General features: G+C 36.0%; 1 long non-coding RNA gene across 4 annotated transcripts in view; it reads right to left on the bottom strand.

Moving 5' to 3' along the window:
* LOC143663197 (uncharacterized) overlaps positions 1–20907 on the bottom strand; it is a 129126-nt gene that overhangs the window by 66475 nt on the left and 41744 nt on the right. For 3 of the 4 annotated variants that reach the window (XR_013165860.1, XR_013165858.1, XR_013165861.1), the window contains one exon: positions 4219–4314. This is a non-coding gene — a long non-coding RNA (uncharacterized LOC143663197). The remainder of the gene's footprint in view (positions 1–4218; positions 4315–20907) is intronic. The other variant, XR_013165859.1, reaches the window with a different exon arrangement.

Genomic DNA, 20907 nt, shown 5'->3' with positions numbered 1-20907 from the left:
AATCACTCATCTTCCTTCAGCCAGCCAGCCTCCCCTGAAAGTGAAAGTTTGTTGAAGGCCTTCACTGAAGCTGCCAGTTCGTGGCCTGCCCTACAGACCCTGGACTCTACATCCCCACGGTTACGTGAGACCCTTTTATAGATTTTATATTTACAGATATCGCCTGCTGATTCTGTTTCTCTAGAGAACCCTAGCTAATATACTAACTAATGTCGGATGTTAGTAATAGGAGAAACTGGGTGTAGGGAATATGGGAACTTTATACTTTCTGTTCTTTTTTGTCAATAAAAAGCTATTCTAAGCTATAAAGTTTATTGCTATATATCAAGAGAGGTAGAGACAAGTGATGATAGGTAGGTAGGTAGGTAGGTAGATAGATAGATAGATAGATAGATAGATAGATAGATAGATAGATAGATAGATAGATTGATAGATTGATAGATAGATTGATAGAGCTGATAGATAGCATTCCTAGGAAGCTCACACAGCTAAAAACCTAGTTAAACCTCACAAGAACCTTAAGTGGTAGGTTCTGTGATTGTGCATTTTTACAGATAAGATAGACATTGAGAATTTAAATATTCTGACCAAAGTCCTGAAGCAAATGAGCAGCCGAGCTGAAATCAAAACACAGGCGGCCCATAGCTGAAATAAAAACTCAGATGGCCCAACTCCAGAACCTCCCCTCTAAACCACTATCCTATGCTTATAAAAGAGAAAAGTTAAACCACATTATTGTTTAGAGGTGGGGTAGGAAGATGGACAATTGTCCTTCCTTCAATACATTACTTATTACTCATCTTTATAACATTTTTTTAAATATTTTTATTGATAAATCTTAACATACAAACATTCTTAACATACAAACATTCCATACATGGTGTACAATCAATGGCTCACAATATCATCACATAGTTGTGTATTTATTACCGTGATCATTTTTTTCGAACATTTGCATCACTCCAGAAAAAGAAAGAAAAAACTCATACATAGCATACCACTTACCCCTCCCTCTCATTGACCACTAGTATTTCCATCTACCTAATTTATTTTAGCCTTTGTTCTCCCTTTTATTTGTTTATTTTTTATCCATTCTTTTTTACCTATCTCTCCATATCCTAGATAAAAGGAGCATCAGACACAAGGTTTTCACAATCACACAGCCACTTTGTAAAAGCTATATCATTATACAATCATCTTCAAGAAACAAGGCTATTGCAACATAGCTTTACAGTTTCAAGTATTTCCCTTTAGCCACTCTAATATACCGTAAACAAAAAAGGGATATCAATATAATGCATAAGAATAACCTCCAGGATAACCTCTCAACTCTGTTTGAAATCTCAAAAGTTGTGAATAGTCCAGCCATATTCTCTTGTGAAATTTACTCTTTATTCCTTTCTTTCTTTTTTCTTTTTCTGGAGTGATGCAAATCACCAAAAATGTTCATGGTGATAAATATAGAGCTATGTGCTGGTATTGTGAGTCACTGATTGCATACTAAGGAAGAATTGTATGTGTGTGAAGATTTATCAATAAAAATAATTTTTAAAAACCTGTACATTGTTAAAAATGCAGCAGACATGGTTGGAAAAGTCTGTGTTTTCACTTAAATGAATTAGATGGCCCAGAGTTCTAATACATAGCCAACATATTAAATATTCTTTAAAGTACTTTATTACGAAGTCTTTCAATCTCAGATCTCAGCCTGTTCAAATCATGTACAATTTGATAAAGTAAAAGATATATAGAACAAATAAATATAAACCAAAACAAAGAGGAAAATATGCATTCATGCCAAGTTGAATGAAGGTCTTTAAACTAACAAGAAAAAGTTGTGTGTTCACATTGTTAGGAAAGCAAGAATAAGAGGAGGGGGAAAAGAAAAAGACAGTAGTCTGGCAGACACAATTTTATATCCAAAGTGGAAGAGAAAAAGAATAACTTCAATGCAGCATTGAGACCATTCCTAGAGAGGGTCAACATGAATTCATTATGTTTATTAGATTAACTTTATTTCTTTTTGACAGAGCAACTTCTTCGATCGATCAAGGAAACATTAAGAATGATATTTATTGAAAACATTGAGAAAAATATTTGACAGAGTTTTGCACTTTGTAATAACACATTGAGCGTCCGTTTTGTTTAGTGCACTCTAAATAAATATATTTTAAATAGAAAAATGCAAATGACTATTTCTTTATTTAAACATTTTATTTCATATATTTAAAAAGTTCCTAAGAATAGTTTACATAAAAATGTTATTATTTTCTCCTTCCTAAGAGACTACAACACAGTATATCCGACTTGCAAAGCATTTAATCAAAATGAAAGTGAAATACAGTTCTATACTAAAAAAAAAGTTATTACCAGAGGTGACTGGACTTCTTTAATTACAAATCACGTGTGGTTTCCAATAAAGTTTTCTTGCAGAAGGCAGGACTATAATAATCATTCTCATATGCTACACTGTCCCCATTGTGCTATTAGACAGGATGGTAATTAACATTATCACAACTATAACTGTCACGCATGAAAGCAATGCTGGGTGTGTTTCTGACCCAGCTGCAGTCAGCGTGGGGTACAAGGATTGTAACTATTGCCAAGAAATCGATCTACTTCATCAAAACTGAGTCAAATCTGAGCAGTAGTTCAGTAGTCTTATGAGAATGAACAAATAACAACTAATTGCTATCTAGAAAATTAATACAGAAGGCTCTATCCCACACTTTGTCTATGGATTATGTGCAGGTGTTCTAAATGCTGCCAAGAAATAAGCATGAGACATTTCAGGAAACAGAAAAGAGGAGAACAGCATCTTTCAGAACACATATACACACAAAGGATGAAATTATTCACCAAAACTAGTTGAAATCAGGACCATCCCTTCATCTGCAAGAATTATTTAATTATATAAGGCTTGACATATCTAAAAATTAAGAATGAATGTTATGGAATACCAAGATGATGGGCAGCAGTGCATAATGGATATGGGAGAGTCTGATTCCAGCATTCTCCAGCAGATCTGAAAATGTAAATTAAGAGGGCTGGCCAAGAAATTGACTGACTTGAATTATGACCTCTAGGCAGTAGTCTGTAGAGTGTGCAGGGCCCTAGACAAACAATTTTTGCATGATCTCTTTCCATATAAACAGTCTGATTAAAAATAATATTACAAATATCTATGGCTGTGAAAGATAAAGTAATTTACTGGTGATGAATTAAAATAATGGGTAAGGAAGAAATACTAATGTATTTGAATATTGTCCAACCAGTCCTCTATTGGTTTCCTATTACTTCTGTAACAAATTACCACAATTGGCTTAAAACAATGCAAATGTATTCTCTTCCTTTCTGTAAGCTAGAAGTCCATAGTGAATTTTCTGGGACTAAAATGAAGGTGTCAGCAGGACTTATTCCTTCTGCAAGCACCAGGAAATAACCTGTTCCTTGCCTGTTCAAGTTTAGGGGCTGCCAGCATTCCTTGGCTCCTGGCCACATCACTCTAATCTCTGCCTCCAGCATATTGTCTTCTCCTTTTGACTCTTAACTCTCCTGCTTCCCTCTTATAAGGACCTCTGGATTACATTGTGCCCTCCTGGATAAACCTCAAGATCCTTACCATTATCATATCTGCAAAGTCCCTTTACCATGAAGAAAACATATTCACAGGTTTCAGGCAGTAGGATGTGGGCATCTTTAGGGGAAGGGGCATTATTCAGCCAATCACAGTGCCCAAGAACCTTCTTCAAAGTGTCTAAGAATTATCTTTTTATTTTATTTACTATTGAATGCATCATTTGCAGTTAATTTCTTGACTCTCACTAGGGTAAAAAAAAAAAAAAAAAGAGTAGCAAGCTGTTATTCCTCACAATCCTATGACCTGTTTTTACACCAGTAACAATGACTAATTAATTTAATTATATCTTTACTCATGTTACTATATCATCCAGCAAGCCTCCTAAGAGTACTGTTTTCCAATGACTTTTTAAGGCAAAGTTGCTGTGCTTCTTTAACCATAAATGCAAATATCCCCCAGTATATGCAGTAAAACATACAATAATTAGAATGTTGGTCATGTTAAATTTACCATGCAGGAATTTTATAAACATAGAATAACAATCTTTTGACTGTGTCTTCTTTTGGACTTTTGGGTAATGATCATTGCATTCCTAGACTATGAGCTTTATCAATGTTGAGCAAATCTTTGCAACTCACATGCAGCAGGGAAGATAGTCAAGGGGCTGAAGAAGGAACTAGAAGAATGATCTCATTGGTGCAAGGGCCGTATATCCCTCATTCAGTATTGAACTGCTGAAAACAAGGAGAGGATGATGTTATCACATCAATCAGAGGCAAGAGGAGACCTCATTTCTAAGGGCCATTAGTATTGCTGTACATTAGTCTTAAAAGCTATTGGAGGAGGTGGGTAGATGATTGTTTTAGTCTCTTTTGGCTACTCAAGCAAATACCATGCAATGGGTTGGCATAAATAGTAGGGATTTAATGACTCATGGTTTTACAGCTAGAGAAAAGTTCAAATCAAGGGGTTATCAAGGTGATGCTTTCTTTCTAAGATTATATGCTGGGGCTGGCTGCCAGTTATCCTGGGTTTTGGGTCCTTTGTATATGGCAGTGCACATGGAAGCATCTCCTGACCTCTCTCTTTTCTTCCAGACAAAAATGTAAACAGAGGAGTTACTAATGTAAACAGAGGAGTTCCTAGAGTTCCTAGAAGCAAGAAGCTGATCTTCACCTTCTTGCTTCCCCTGGCTTTCCCTCTTTCTTAATTTCATTCTGCTTATAAAGAAACCCAGTAATAGGATTAGTATGCATCCTGATTAAATCGGGCCACATCTTAACCGAAGTAAACTCACCAAAAGGTCCTACTTACAAGGGGTTCATACCACAGGAATGGATTAAGTTTAAAAACATGTTTTCTCTGTGGGTCATAGCATCAAATCACTATAATGGCAGAGTAAAAAGCTCCAGAAATTAGTCCCTCTACCAGAACAACTATTAAACAAGCAGGAACTATCTGAATCAACTATATCAAAATTCTGGAGTCCAAAAGAACACTATATGGTATCCAGGTAAGACCAGGAGGAAGAGTCTTGTAAATTGTGGCAAATATCAGTAAATTGCTCTGTCTGCACCACAATTGCCATTGTCCATCCCCCATTCCTGTGGCAGGTATTATTGGAACGCAGCCAGTGGCATAGGTTGCTAGTGACTGAAAGGGACATAAAAATCCAGTTCCCCAAGATCCAGTGGAAGGGTGGAAGGTAGGGGTCGGGGTGGAGCATGGTCCAGTTTCAGATCACTGCTTTGAAGTAGCTACGTCAAAATACTGGGACTCTGGGCAGTGCGACGGTGCCTCAGTGGCAGAATTCTCACCTGCCATGACAGAGCCACAGACTCGATTCCTGTAGCCTACCCATGTCAGAAAAAAATAATAAAATACTGGGGCCCTGACTCTAAGAGTGGTCACTGTTCCAATCTACCCTGGACAAAGGCAGCAGACGAGATTTGAGAATGGTTTCCTTCCTCAGATTTGTGGAGGACAGTTGAAGGACTGTAGAGGACAACCAAAGCACTGAATTCGCTTGGCAGATGTTGAATAAAGAAAGCACAGTTTTAGGGAGACACAGGAGAAACTCCTGGTGCTCTTCCTGGACTTTCCCTCATCCTCTCCACAGAGCAGTTTGGAGCCAGCTAGCACTCCATTAGTGGGTCCCTGGCCTTATTCTGATGGAAAAAATGATGGGAAAAGCCTCTTTGGTGTGCCCACTCCCCCTGAGTTTTCTCTCCAAAGAAAAACAGCTTGAGACTAAGAAAGCAGTGTAAGAAATAACTGGGGCAGGCAATCTGGAGTAAAGGCTTATTTGCTATTAGTCCTGTAGTGCAAAACCCAAGAGATGGTGAAAGGTCTGTTTCTTGGGGAACAGAAGGGCATTCAAACTAACGTAAACAGAGAAGTTCCTAGAGCATCTAGCAAGCGCAAGCCCAGGATGAGACACAGCCCAGAAAGACAAGGAGGACCCTGTAGTTTACATTCATATTGGGATGACTTTCCTGATAGGAGGCCTGAACTCTGATGCAGAGCATCAGACATTGCAAAAACAATTTGAAAAGACAGTGAAAGCTTTTTCGCTTAGAATTGCTTGGTTTTCTTAGCTCCTGACACTAAAGAAAATCTCTGTCACATCACCAGCTGGATGTAAACTCAAGAAGCAGGCATATCAGGGAACAAATCCCAGTGTCAACATTTCAAAATATTAAAACGCATAGTGCATAACAAAATATTAGAAGACAACAAAGAAACAGGTAACTGTAAGATCCATTGTAAGAGGATAAGAATCCAGAAAGCATCACTAAAGAAGACCAGACTGTGGACATAACAGAAAAAGATTATTTTTTTTAGAAAGATCTTTAACATGCCCAAAGAGATGAAGAAAAGCACAGAGAAAGAAGTAAAGGATATCAAGAAAGGAATGAATGAAAAATATGAGAATCTCGATAAAGAGATAGAAATTTTATATAAAGAAAACAAGCAGAACTACTGGACTTAAGGACCACCAAAATTGAAATGAAAAATTCCCAGGAGGGTTTCAACAACAGATTGGAGCTGCCAGAAGAAAGAATCAGTGAACTCAGGACAAGTGAAATGAGTAAGCCTGAGGAGCAGAAAGAAAAAAGATTTTTTTTTCATCATTTCCTGTTTCTTTGTTTGTTTTGTTCTGTTTTGTTGCACACTGTACATTTTAATAATTTAAGATGTTAACTCTTGGATTTATTCCCTTAGATGTCTGTTTCTTGGTTTTATAACCAGCAGTTGATAAGACAGAGATTTTCTTGAGCTTCAGCTCTCATGTCAGAAAGGTCTGCCCAAGGTAACTGCAGCATGCAGAGTTTTCCTAATCTTTCTGGGCCTTTGTCTTGTACTTAGAGTTATTTTAGTTATTTTAGTTATTTATTTTAGAGTTGCCTTGTTTACAGGAGTTTGGTTGTCCCCACTGTTTCCCAGGAGAGAGCCCTCCCTCTCCCAGGTGTTTGAAGCCAACAGGCTTTTGTCCCAGACTGTCTTTCTTTATAATTTTTTACTAATATTTTGTTGTCTCAGGCTGCTTTTGCCTAGAGGGAAAATTCTGGGAGGAGGGCACAATGAAGAGGACAATCCCAAGTCAGTCTTTCTCAGTCAAAACAGGGTCAGCGTCCCGTCCCATGAAGGGGATGCAGACCAGTTCCAAGTGCCTTGGGAAAAAGATCTGGGACAATAACAAGAATTCCTCCAATAACTCTCCAAAGCTGAGCTTTCTAGGCTAGTTCAGCAAATACAGCACTTCAGCTTCTCGTCTCCTGTACCCCTGAGGAAGCACAGAATCTTTAAGTCTCCACCGCCATTCCCTGTTGGGTGTGGGTTGAACAATGGCTGCCACAACTTTTGTCTGGGGCAGTGTGATAGTTAGGTTCTGGTGTCAGCTTGGCCAAATCATTACGCCCAGTTGTCCTGTCAGGCAAGGACAATGGTCTTGCTGACCATTGCAGCAAGAATATTGCCTGCTGGTTAATTAAATCACCATTCAGTTGATTGTATCTATGGCTGATTACATCTGTGATCAACTAAGGTGTGTCCCCCACGGTGAGATAATCCAATCTGTTGAAGGCTTTTAAGGAGGAAAAGAGACTCTTTCTCTGCTTCTTCAGCCAATGAGCCTTTCCTGGTGAGTTCATCCAGACCCTTCATCCGACCTGCCAGCTTCACAGCTTGTCCTATGGATCTTGGACTCTTCTATTCCCATGGTTGAATGAGACACCCTTATAAATCCCATATTTACAGATCTCTTCTCTTGGTTCTATTTCTCCAGAGAATGCTTACTAACACAGGCAGGTTAAAACAATTGCTGCCCTCAGAACCAGATCCCTAGTGATCTGAATTTGCTAATCAAAAGCCATGATCAGCAAGCAGCTGTGCCCATTCCTGTTCTTGAGGAAGAGGATTTGTCATGTTCCTTTCTGTCACCAGTGAGCTAGCCAGGGACTGGACCCCATGACAGCCTGCTGCAAGAATGGGGAATGAGCACTGGAAGCCACTGTGCAGAAAAAGCAATTTATTGTTCTTTACTGTCATTTATTTGCATCTTCCTCCTGTTCTTCCCTGGATGCTGTGCAGTATACTTCCAGCCTTCAGAGCTTCAAAAAACTGTTTTGAACAGTTACTGCCTAATTAATACTTGTTTTGGTGGAAAGATAGGAGTTCTCTACTTTGCTGTCTTCCCACAATCTCTCATCGTTATTAAAAGCATTAATGCATTTAACAATAAACAACCCATTGAGGAATCTTTATAGCTACTATTTTGTCCATAAGTTTCAAATTCCTGAAACATTTCCTTCCATTTGCACACCATCCCAATGAGCTAACAGTTACAGCTTAAATAATTGGACTTCTACCTATAAACAGTAATGGTGACCTCATTGCCAGCCAAGACATGAGTGACCAAGCTCCAAAATCTTACTACTTAGTTTTGTGCAACATCCCAGCTTAAAATTCAGATATAAGAATAAATTGGTCCCTAATATTAAGAGCACACTAATGGATGAAGGAAGTATAGGCTGTCAGAAACCAGGAAGTGGCAGCTATCAAAGGGGAAAGAAGATGTGCTCAAAGTCAGGCAGTTTTAGTTTATTAAAGCTGTCAGAATGCAATATACCAGAAATGAAATAACTTTCATAAAGGGGAACTAATTAAGTTGCCATGAAAATATCCAAACTAATGCATCCAGGGAAGATAGCTTGATTCAAGAAAGACTGATGGATCTAGAACACCTCTGAGCTGGAAAGGCACATGGCAACGTCGTCTAGCTTTCTCTCCTGGCTTCTTGTTTCATAAGGAATCCCCTGAGGTGTTCTTCGTCTGCACCTCCAAAGATCTCTGGCTGTGTGTGTCTCTGGGCTCTAATGCTTTTTTTCCAAAATGGTTCTCTCTTAAAGGGCTCCAGTAAGCAAGCCCACCTTGAATGGTGGAGACACATCTCCATGGAAACCATCTAATCAAAAGTTACCACTCACGACTGGATGGGTCACATCTCCATTGAAACAATCAAAAGGATTCCATCCAGCAATATTTTTTTTGTATGCTGTATGGTGGGGGTCACATTTCATTCTTTTTCCATGTGAATATCCCTTATTGCAGCACCATTGCTTGAATTTCTGTTTGTATGGTTTTTCATTTGTTTGTTTGCTTGCTTGTTTGTTTGTTTGGGAAGTGCATGGGCCAGGAATAGAACTCAGATCTCCAGCATGGCAGGTGAGAATTCTATCCCTCAACTACCTTTGCACTCCCCATATAGCAATATTGAATGAGGGTTAAAGGACACGGCTTTTGGGGAGTACACAATAGCTTCAAACTATTTAGGCAATTTTTCAAAAGGATGGGAGACTTGTCCTTCACAATTGTCAGAAACAATAAAAAACAACATTCTACCATGTCCCCAAAAGCAGTGTGCTCCATAGAAATACCAGCTTCAAAGTAAACCCTGGGTTCCTTTCCTACTGTTTGCTGCTTATGAACTTCTCATATAAAAACATTTAAGCCAAAACTGTAGAATAGTCTCAGGAATTTTTCTTTTATTCTAAATAGTAAGGATATACAAGGATATCTCATCTCAACCCTTCTAATTGACATTGTACTGAACATTATACTGAGAGAAATTAGGCAAGAAAGAGAAATAAAAGATATGCAGATTGGAAAGGAAGGAATAAAACATTTCTTTCATAGGTGACATGATCCTATATATGGGGAATCCACAGCATTATTCCTAATAGCCAAAAAGTGGAAACAATCAACTGATGAATGAATAAATCAAATGTGGTGTATTCATACTATGGGTCATTATTATGCCATGAAAATTAATGAAGTACTGAAAGATGCTACAACATGGATGAACTCTGAAAACATTACATTAAGTGAAATAAGCCATTTACAAAAGACCATTTATTGTATGATCCCATTTATACAAAATTTGTATATAACAGGAAAATCCATGGAGACACAAAGTAGATTAGTGTTTTCCAGGGGCTTTGGAAAGGTAGGGATGGGGAATAGCTAATAGCAGGGATGGGTGATAGAAACGATTTAAAATTAGATAGTGGTGATTACTGCACAACTCTATGAATATATGGAAAACAAAATGCATGAAACGTAGTATACTAAATGTACAGTTTAAAAGGATAGATATTATGGTATACAAATTACATCTCAATAAAGCTATTGTAAAAATTAAAGAAATAAGTTTATATTGCAGAAGTCTGTCAAGTGACAAAGGCTTTCTGTGCTTTCTGGAAATGCAGAAACAGCATCCAGGGTTTAGACTTCTAGAATATTGTGGGTGCATCATTTCAAATAAGAACAATAATAGTAATAATAGCTCCCAGATAATGAGACTAGACTTGCACCAGGGGAATCATGAAGATTAAGTGTAGAAGAGCATATTTCACTTCACAAATGTATGAAATGGTTTTTACTATTGTGCCAATTTTTTTTTTTCGCCTGGGCAGGCACCAGGGATCGAACCCGGGTCTCTGACATGGCAGGTGAGAATTCTGCCACAGAACCACCATTGCAATGCCCTATTGTGCCAATTTTATAAATGAGTAAAGTGAATATTCAAAAAGTTAGGTAATTTTCTCTATGTTCCACACCTATGGAGGAACTTTATTGCAGCCCAGGTTTCTCTGTCTCCCAAAAAAGTCCCTGATTGTAAGTAGTAATCTGCTCTTAAAATCATCAAATAGTATCTGCAACTTATCAGGAGTATGTGTGAAGCAAAAGTGGTGAGGATTTGACAAAATGAATTGTCTAATAATTAGCTCTAATTATTGCAGACATCTGCCCACCTGCAACCTAATATAACCACGAGAGTGAAATGACCACTTCCGAGTTCATCCTAGCTTGTATTCTCTAGCTTGGTATTTAAACTATCAACTCACTATATGTACAAGTTGACACAATTATAGCCAAAATCAGTAAACTATATAGTAGTTTTACAATTATTAATAACCATGTTAACTGAATTATTTGATATATTATTGTTTTGTCATTTTAATGACTAAATGCAATTTCATCTATACTCAAAGTACTCTATTTGAACAATATCTATAAACACAGGCCGAAAATTCAAAAGTCAAGATTGTATTAAATTTACATATTTTTTTGTTTTGTTTAACTTTTTAAATTGGGGAGTCAACTGAATTTAGAAGATTTCAATTTAATACTATTGACCCAGTAGTGTCCTAGTAACCTAACTTAAAAAAAAGACAAAAGACTGATATGTTTCTGCAGTAGGTTGAATTATGTACCCCCAAACACACATTAATCGTAATCCACATTCCTGTATAAGTATGAACCCGTTGTCAATAGGACTTCTTGAAGATGCTGTTTTTAGCTGAGGTGTGGCCCAATTGAATGAGGTGGGTCTTATTGTGGATTACTGGAGAATTTATAAAGATCGGAAAGTTACTGAAGCCAAAAAGGAAAGGACATCACCATTTGATGAGAGGCAAAGATAACGACCAAGGAACCCTAAGGACTGGAAACAGCCAGCACCAGAATGCTATAGTTTTGGGTGAGAAATCAAAACTTTCAAGAAATCAATATCTTGATTTTGGACTTCTTCTAATTTCCTTTGTTTAAGCCAACACATTGTGTGGAATTTGTGTTAGCAGCTCAGGCAAACAAGGACAAATGCATTTGCTAATTTCCATAGAGTGATTGCTACCTCTGCCCAATTTAAAACTATCAACTTGATATCACTGAACATAGAGTGTGGAAGAAATATACCTAATCAGCTCTTGTAAAGCTGACTCCTGTCCACAAAAGACCTGGTCTATGAAAATCCAATGGTTTAGTATCACCACTTTGAATACAACATAATAAATATAACATAATAAATAAAACATAATAAATAGCTCCTTCCTTTTAAAATTTTGACCATATCATTTTTCCACACCACATAACCACATCTATTTTGTACTTTGTTTCATAGCAATGAAGCATAGCCATTAGCATAGTCAAAGCTTTAAACAACTTGTTCCTGAGATAGAACAACAATCTTAGATGTTTTATCTTATCTCTTCATAAGCTCTTCATCAGAAACAAAATCTTCTGTTCTTCAAGGGGTTCTGGTATGAAAATAAATAGGTAAGCCACAAGTTAAAGAAAATATTCATAAAATTTGTATATGTTAGAAAAGACAAATCCAAGATATATAAAGAACTTACACAAAGTCATAATGAAAAGATGAACAACCCATGTTAATAATCAGCTAAAATTAATTTTGGCCAATCAGATACTTCACCAAAGATGATATATATGAATGACCAGTGAGCACATGAAAACCTGCTCAGTATCATTGGGCCTCAGGGTATGAAGTGGGTATGAAGTGGCAACCACAATGAGATGCCACTTCATACCCACTGCAATGGCTAAAGGTCATAAGACTGACAATACCAATGTTGACAAGCATGCAACGCAACTGGACCTCTCATACATTTCTGGTGAGAGTTTTTTAAACATATACTTGCCCTGTACAGTCCAGAAATTTCACTCTTGTATATTTATCCAAAAGAAGTAAATATATCCACAAAAATACTGTACAAAAACAATAACAGGAGCTTTGTTCATAATAGCCAAAATCTGAAGCACAAAAATATTCATCACCTGAGAATGGATAAACAACTCTGGTATATCTACACAGTAAAGTACTACTCGGTAGTAAAAAGAAACAAACTATTGACATACACAATATCACCTATAAATATAAAAATGTTATATTGAATGAAAGAAATAGATGAAAAATAATGTAAACTGCATAGTTTATTTATATGAAGTTCAAGAACAGACAAACAATTTAGTGCAATAAATATAAGAACAAAGATTACTGGAAGAATGGATATTCCCTGGAAGGGTATGCTATGTAACTTTCTGGGTTAATGAATACATGCTATATTTTGTTCAGGGTGTGTGATACCTGTCCATAGACATTTGTTAAAATTTATTCAATTGTGCATTTTTCCTTATGTAAAATCTCAGTTCACCAGATAATCATTTTTTGGTAAGACAACGTTTAGTTGTTTCTTGACATTTATTTCTCCTCTTGCCCAGAATCTGATTTCTGGCTGATAATGTATGATACATTTCATATGTAAATGAGTGGACTTGCATGGTAAGCAAGTAATGTCCCTTCATTATTTTTTTTACACATATTCTCTACTTCTGTCTCAAAAGCTCTCACACTAATATCCTAAACTAGGTTTCAGGTAGCTGCAGCGGCTGTTTCATCCCAAATTGTAGGAGCCGGAGCAAAGATGGAGCAATAATTGAGGCCATGAAAATAAGAGATGACAGTAAACTCCTCTTAAGGGTAATCTCATGCATTTGCATATTAAATGTCTGAGTAGAAAAAAAGAAATGCCAGAGCAGTGCAGCAGCAGGGGATGGGGTCAGGTCAAATAAGAGGAAAAGCAAATCATGAAAAAAATTGGTAGAAAACATTTAGAAAATGCATTCTCACTTGAAATACATAACAACAACTCCCTGTAACTATTTCTGAGATTCCATGTAAGTATTAGAAAAAGATAGTATACTTTGAAAAGCCTCTTTTTCAAAAAATTTCTGCCATATTAAAATTAGGAACACTCAGTAAATTCTTTAGTTCTCCTAGTATTCATTTCCTCTTTTTTATCAAATAAATTTGCATATATCCTGCCTCAAAGATGCCCTAAAATTTTATAGCATAATATATGATTTGTTCTGTGTAATATAGTATATCTATATATGGTTCACTCACTGTTCTTGTGATAAAATAGATTACATTTCTGCTAAGATTTAATCTCTGCTGAGATAATTGGAAAATATATTCTACAATTCATTTATTCTTGTAATCAGTGCAGCGAAGATCTTTGTTTCTTTCTGCTTTGTTTTATTTTGTTGCTTTTTTTGTAAAAATACTGATGATCTTTTTGGAAATTCACACAGACAACTGAAAGATGTAACACAATCCCATACCAAAAATAAAGCTTCTCCTAGTTGGGGTTTGTTTGGATGGTTGAATGACAAAAATAAATAAATGTAATGCATTGAGTTTATTTTTCAAAAAGGTAACCACATTTCATACTATGGTTATGAAAAGGCTGCATCTTACTATAGCAAGGTCATAATCAGTCATCATTTTCTTTAGTTTTTTATGACAGGTCTTAAAACTCATAAATTCTAATCAAGTAGTTTTGGGGAGTGCTTGATTTACTTCTAGTTAGTTATGAACAACCCCTCTTTAATAATCTAAATGTTTCCTGAGTTTTTAAAAAATATGGCATTGAAACAGTAAGACTGAAATTTAAAACAGCATAAAAATTTAAAAATCAACAAGATGTGGAAAATATTTGCAGTAGAGATGACAAATCAAGATCAATAAGATCATTTAAATTAATTGTAAGTAATATAAATACAAGCATTTTAAAAATCTTTCTGACTCATTTTTCTTTTTTCTAATCTTTTACATGTGACTTACTCAATTTTAATTTGACAACAATTCTTTTTGGTAACTTCCATTACCATGTCTTACCAAAGTTTTCAAGTTGACGTTCAAAGAAACAATAGCTCCATTTATTTTACTACTCATATTTCATTACTTTACAGAAAAATTTATTTTAATTTGAGTTACTCTATGCCAAAAATGTAAAGCATATGACTTTGGCCTAGTGGTCAGATCAGGTGGTTGAGGAAGGTGATATTAGAAGAGAAATTATTACAGTCATGTAACACAGTGGTAAAAGTTGATAGAAAAAAAAACGAGACTAACCATATTCCAGTAGGTAAGTAAACACCAAAAGCTACAAAATTTAATGAGTGATTAATTCTGAAATGTATGGATTATTAAACACAACACTAAGATTCACAATTAGGAACCGATAGAGATATGCTTTGCTAACAATATTTATCATTAAGTTACAAACAGTTGAAAGGTCTTTTCCAAGTTCGGTGAATGGAATATAAGGTATAACTCTGGAAACTACCACTTCTTAGGACATGGTATTTTGGATATATATATATATACATGTCATTTCCAGTAATCTCACTAGCAGGAATTCAAAATGCCATGTTACCTCCATTTATGGTGCCCTCTTCATTTCCCAGAGGCTACAGAACCTTAAATCTATATATACTGTAAAATCATGTAAGGAGAATAGAAGTTAATAGAAGGACTTGAATGGATTCCCTATAAAGAAAGCTGATGAGCTCTGTTCCATTGCTTTAAAGATCCAGAAAACAACACTTGTCTGTTCCTGTTTGTAAAGATTGGAGACTCCAACTTACACTAACCCACATCATATACAAAATGTGGTATGTATTTTGTGGTTGAACTTCTCAACCCAGGTACTTAAATGAGATATAGGATTGCATTAATGGCTATAATTTGTTTACAATGATGAGAAATTTACCAGAATTCAAGTTATATTTAATATATTTTGCATGGCTTTCTTTGTAAATATCGTTGAAAGACAATTTTCCAAGGGTCTCTCATATTTCTGCATGTCTTGTGAGCGTAGGCATTGATGGCTTATTTTTGGACTATCATTAGAAGGACATTTGGAAGATGGAGATATTACCTCACTCTGAGATAGTGGAAAATTTGCTTGCTGTCTAATATCATCAAGACAATGTCTCTCTCCAGAGCAAAGGTTGGGCGGGTCTGTGTGTAGACCCCTTATAAAATATTGGGGTTTCCTAAACCTGAGGTTCTTCAACTGTGATGCGAACACACTGCATGCACAACTCTACCCAGATGCACCTCTGCTTTGCCCCTGTGGGACTTGGAGGGTAAAGGATCAGACACAAACATGAAACCCATGCTGCTCGCGGTGCAGAGAGTAATGACGTCTTTTTGTGTACCCAACAGGCTCATGTCTTCTGCCAGGATCCATGAAACTGTGGCAGGTTAACTGTTTAGTTTGCAATTTGGTAAAATCTCAGATCCTTCACAGTTTCTTAACAAACCTCTGAGTTGAGAAATTGTTATTTTGGCAATTATAAATATAAAGCTATATGACTTCTCCTGCCTCTAGATCATATTTTGTGTTGATATTACGCATTATTATTACCAGGTGTACAATGTAAATATATTGACTCAGAAGTTTCTTCATTATAGTATCGTAGATTCTCTGGAATGTGACCTTCAAAGACTGTGATTCCTTTCCTTCTAAAATATGAGTAGGTGGAGTTAAAATAAAAATCCGAATGATACAGTTTTTCTGCTAATTTTTTCCAGCAAGAAACTTGGGCTTCAAGAGAATCTGGTTCACTTTCATAGTTTTTTCAGAGGATTTTTATAGCTCTGAAAATCATAGAAAAAAAATTGCAAAAACAAGTTTAGCTTGGCCAACCCTAACTGTGCAGAATGCAGAAAAACTTTCACCTAGCTGATCACTGGAAAATCTTCCTTCTGATTCCAATTCAGTTCCCTCACAAGCTGTGTATGGTTTGCTTTAAAATATACATTGTCTCTGTCAAGGCACATATCCTCTGCTAAGACATAGAAGACCTCTTTGATGACCTTTTAAACTTATTTCCCATATGCCTTAGGGGAATTATCTGAACTTGAGGATATGAACATCAGGGTTGGGAATGAATCTGTGGGTCTCTAAAGGGACATTCACAAATTCTTAAATGCTTCACCTTGAGTCATAAACTTCTCAGCTATATCCTAACTATAACATTCTAATTTATCTGCCTAATTTCATAATCGCTTTTAAAAATCCATTTTACAGACAGCACCAGAATAATTTTAAACATAAGTGGTACTCTGAAATATTCTATAACCAAAATTACTATGCTCTAACTCTTGAGTGGTTCTTAATCAATAAGCTCATCCAATATGTTAAATCTAATCAGTTGCTTTGGCTTACATTTGGAACACATTCAAGATAATAATGTTGTTCAATGTTAAACATTCTGTAAGTGTTTCACCGAGCTTTTATTTATGGTGAGGTAACAATTTGTTTATATCTGCTTTCAAAACTTTCCAAGCTATAATTACTGTGCCTTTGCTCTCTGGTTTAAAATTTGTGAGTCTTGATTTATCTGGATACTGGGTGAAACCCCAAATTTTATTTTTATATGTAATGTTGTTCATTCCCACAGGTACCCTCAGCCCACTTCCAAACAGAGGTGGAGGGTCTGTATTAAGATATGAATCTTTATCAACCTCCTCAATCTGAAATATTCTTTTAGCCACCAAATTACAAACATGAGTTTTTCACTTAATCAAAAACTCAGAACAGCTATACCTTCAGTACTTGGCAAAGAGCATTACCACAGCCTCACTGTTAATTCTACACCTACTAAAACTAGGTTGAAATAAGCTACTTATGGATGACTGTCTCAAGAATGGGTGGCCATTCATCCTCTATATTAAAATTTGTCCCTGGATTAAGTTTGGCCATCACAGAACTCTGAACTAAAAACTTCCTACTTATTCACAAAATTTCCATAAGAGAAATGCAATCATGCATCGGACCATCATTTTACATTTTTATAATTAAAAGGAACAATAAACTGTCTTTCAATAATAATGATAGCTAACTATTATCATGGGTTGAGTACGTCCCAGGTATTATTCTAAAAACTATATACATTTACAATTCTCTTAATACTCAAAAAAGCACTTTGAGTCAGACACTGTTCTCCATAATTGAACAATGAGGAAGTGGAATTAAACCTTGAGGATTAATTTGCTCAAGGTTACTCATTTTATACATAGTAGTATGAAAATTTGAACTCAATTTTCACAGTACATTCTCTTAATCATGATAAAAACTACTATATAGTTATTTTCAGAATATATTCAAGGATATCTTTCACTACTTTATATGGTGCTATCACCATGTGTACCCATCGAAAAAATGAGTAATTTTTAAATGGAAATGTAAAATGTGATGTAAACGCCTTTGTACCTCCCCCTGCAGTCATCATTAAGTGTATTGTTTTCTCCAGTATTTTGGAGCAAGTAAATTTTCTATAAGTCTAAGAACTGACTGTTTTTCACATGTAGGTCAATACTATAGAATGCAGAGACAAAACACTCAAAACCAGGAACTCGGAACAGAGAAGGCCCTGAGAATAGGAACCACCAGGGAATTCATACATATTTGGAAGACAGCTTTAGATGCCCACAAGTCAGAACTGAGAGATTTAGGCCAATTTACAGGTGGGGAACAATTATATGGAAGCAGCCATGTTAATGGATGGGGAGATGATTTCTAGAAAAGAGATTTTAAACCAATAACCCATAGGTGGTTACTATAGGATATAACACAACTAGGAAATATAATTATTGTTGACATAAATCCATCCTGTTTCCTTTGTCTCCAAGCACTTGAGGCAGTCCCTTTCCTCACTCAACATTCATCATGACAAATTCAGTTGGGGTTATTGAAATGCTATATAATACATAGAGCTGCTAGTAAAATTTGGAAGGATCTATTGTTCTTATACTATGTTGATGACAAAATCAATAAGTTCTTTAAGAAATATGGCAATTTTTATTAAAAACTAGGCATATGTGTTCCCTTTAAGTCTACCTAAAGAAATTATGCCAAAGAAAAAAAGTGAACATATCAGTACTATTTATGACTATAAAAGATTGATAAAACCTAATCGTCAAACACTACAGAAACAGGCAGCATAGCAATAACGAAATCATTAAGAAATCTAAATGGAACCTGGAATAACTCTCATAAACAAATGCTAAAGGAGAAACATTCTAAATTCAAAACTGTAATCATAAAATGATTACAACTACTTAAAAATTACATGGGTGCACATGAACAAGACTAAAGGAACAAGGAAAAAACAAAACAAAACTTAGCAATTGCTAAAGAGATGGTTTTTTTGAGTAAATATGTCTTTTTCAAAATTGCTGCTATTATAACTTACTTTGCATATTAAATACATATAAATATGAAAATACGGTGAGAGGAGTTACAAATGAAGCACGGCATAACATTTACTCAGTCTTGAGCCAACCATGACAGCTTTGGTAGAAAAATCTTCCATGGAAACTTGGGTCCCTACCACTGATTCCCTCCACCACACACTCACACACATGCAGCGGTGCCTCAAGGCATAATTTTAACAATAATTTTAAATCACATTGAAGGAACAGAAACTTTCCTACTAATTGCTTACTCATTCCACCTTTTGTTCCTAGCTCCTTAGAGGAATAATTCCTTAGCCATGATATTAGCTGTCTATATATAGAATCTCAGCCATCCCTTGCCTACAGGGAGACTGAAGTCATATACATTATTTAAGCCACAGACCACTAAGCAACTGGTTCTGAAATCCAATGAAGAGCTGTGGGAAATCATGTTTGTCCACAGTCCCTGTCAAATACCAAGTCTGAGTACCTGGACCCTCCTTCTAGCCTTTACTCCCAGTCCTTCCTCTTCTGTTTGTTTTTGTTAAACTGTCAACAGTTTGTCTCCCATTAAATGCAATTTTTCTGATTTACCAAAGCACTATTTTAAAAACTGCATGGCAATCTTTGCCAATTTATTTACTGTAATTGGCATAATTGACTGATGACAGTGATTGAATACTTTGAAATCTTAACATTTAGAACATTAAAATTGCTGTTTTGTGGCCTTTAAAAGTTAGCCTCCTTTCAATATATATAAATATAAAACAATGTTACCCCCTACTCTCTACTTTAATATTCTCCTTGAATATGAATCATTCCCTCCACAAAAGCTAAACTAAAATGAACCAGGCCTACATTTGTAATACTGAGAAATTTGAAAATAGATTATATTTGACTCAATCTCTTTTTCCCATCTTTTCATTTTATCTTTTATTTTATTTTTTGCTGTTTGTCTTTTGACAGATAAAGGAGAAAGGGAGGGAGGGAGAAAGGATGGGAGAGAGGAGAAAGTATTCAAGGACTAAGCAGAGAAAGAGAACCAAAATAACTTTAGCTATTGTATTCTTTGTAGACAAAGTCCCCTCCTACTTCCACTAAAGGTGATTAGTTTCAGATTAGAAGCAACTTGCTTCCTTTGCTTCCGCTGACACTTTAACCAGGAGGAGAAAAAGAAAAACAAAAAACACACTATTCTGAATGTTCTTGGTCAACATTACAAAGTTAAGTTAAATGAGCGTAACAATGAACCCAGCACCATTCTGTATTTAGCATATTAAACAAAGGGAAGGAAAACATAGATAATGATTTTATAGTTCGGCATGCCTTTCTTTCTGTTTGCCAGTGGTTTTTCCAATTGTTCTCAAGATATTTTTCAATGCTAAAAAAATACCAAAGCACCATTTCATTTTATTTTATTTTATTTTTTGCTTTTCCAAGGACAATCCAGCCTATAATATAACATTGGTAACATTCCAATGAATTTAGTTGGAATGTAGTTGTTGGTATCGGTTGATTGAGTTTTGTGATGCTAGTTTATAAATGTGTCCATGATACAGTCAGCTTTTCATTCTTTGGAGAGTGGGAGCCTACAGTAGCTGGGCAAGCAGCAGTTACTCTACTGACTCTGTCCCTGACTTCTCTCCATGGGAAGACTGAGTCTTGCTCCCCTCCTACAGAGCCACTGCTCTGTAGGGCCCTGTCTTTGGAAATCTAATGGAAGCAGCTGTTGGGAGAAGGAGCAGGGCACATCCTCAGATAACAAACCCTGGAGCCAAGCCCCCTGAGTGCTGGTCAACACCCCACCCCAGAACCGCACGGTTGGTACACACTGGGAAATTAGCTGGGAAAATAACCACAATGTGCAATAAAGCAAATTTCCAATAAATGAATGGATAATCCAATATGTGTCACCAAAGAAACAATTATATTT

The sequence above is a fragment of the Tamandua tetradactyla genome, chromosome 19 (assembly GCF_023851605.1).
Source record: "Tamandua tetradactyla isolate mTamTet1 chromosome 19, mTamTet1.pri, whole genome shotgun sequence".
NCBI lineage: Eukaryota > Metazoa > Chordata > Mammalia > Pilosa > Myrmecophagidae > Tamandua > Tamandua tetradactyla.
This window is presented reverse-complemented; position numbering and strand designations above follow the sequence as displayed.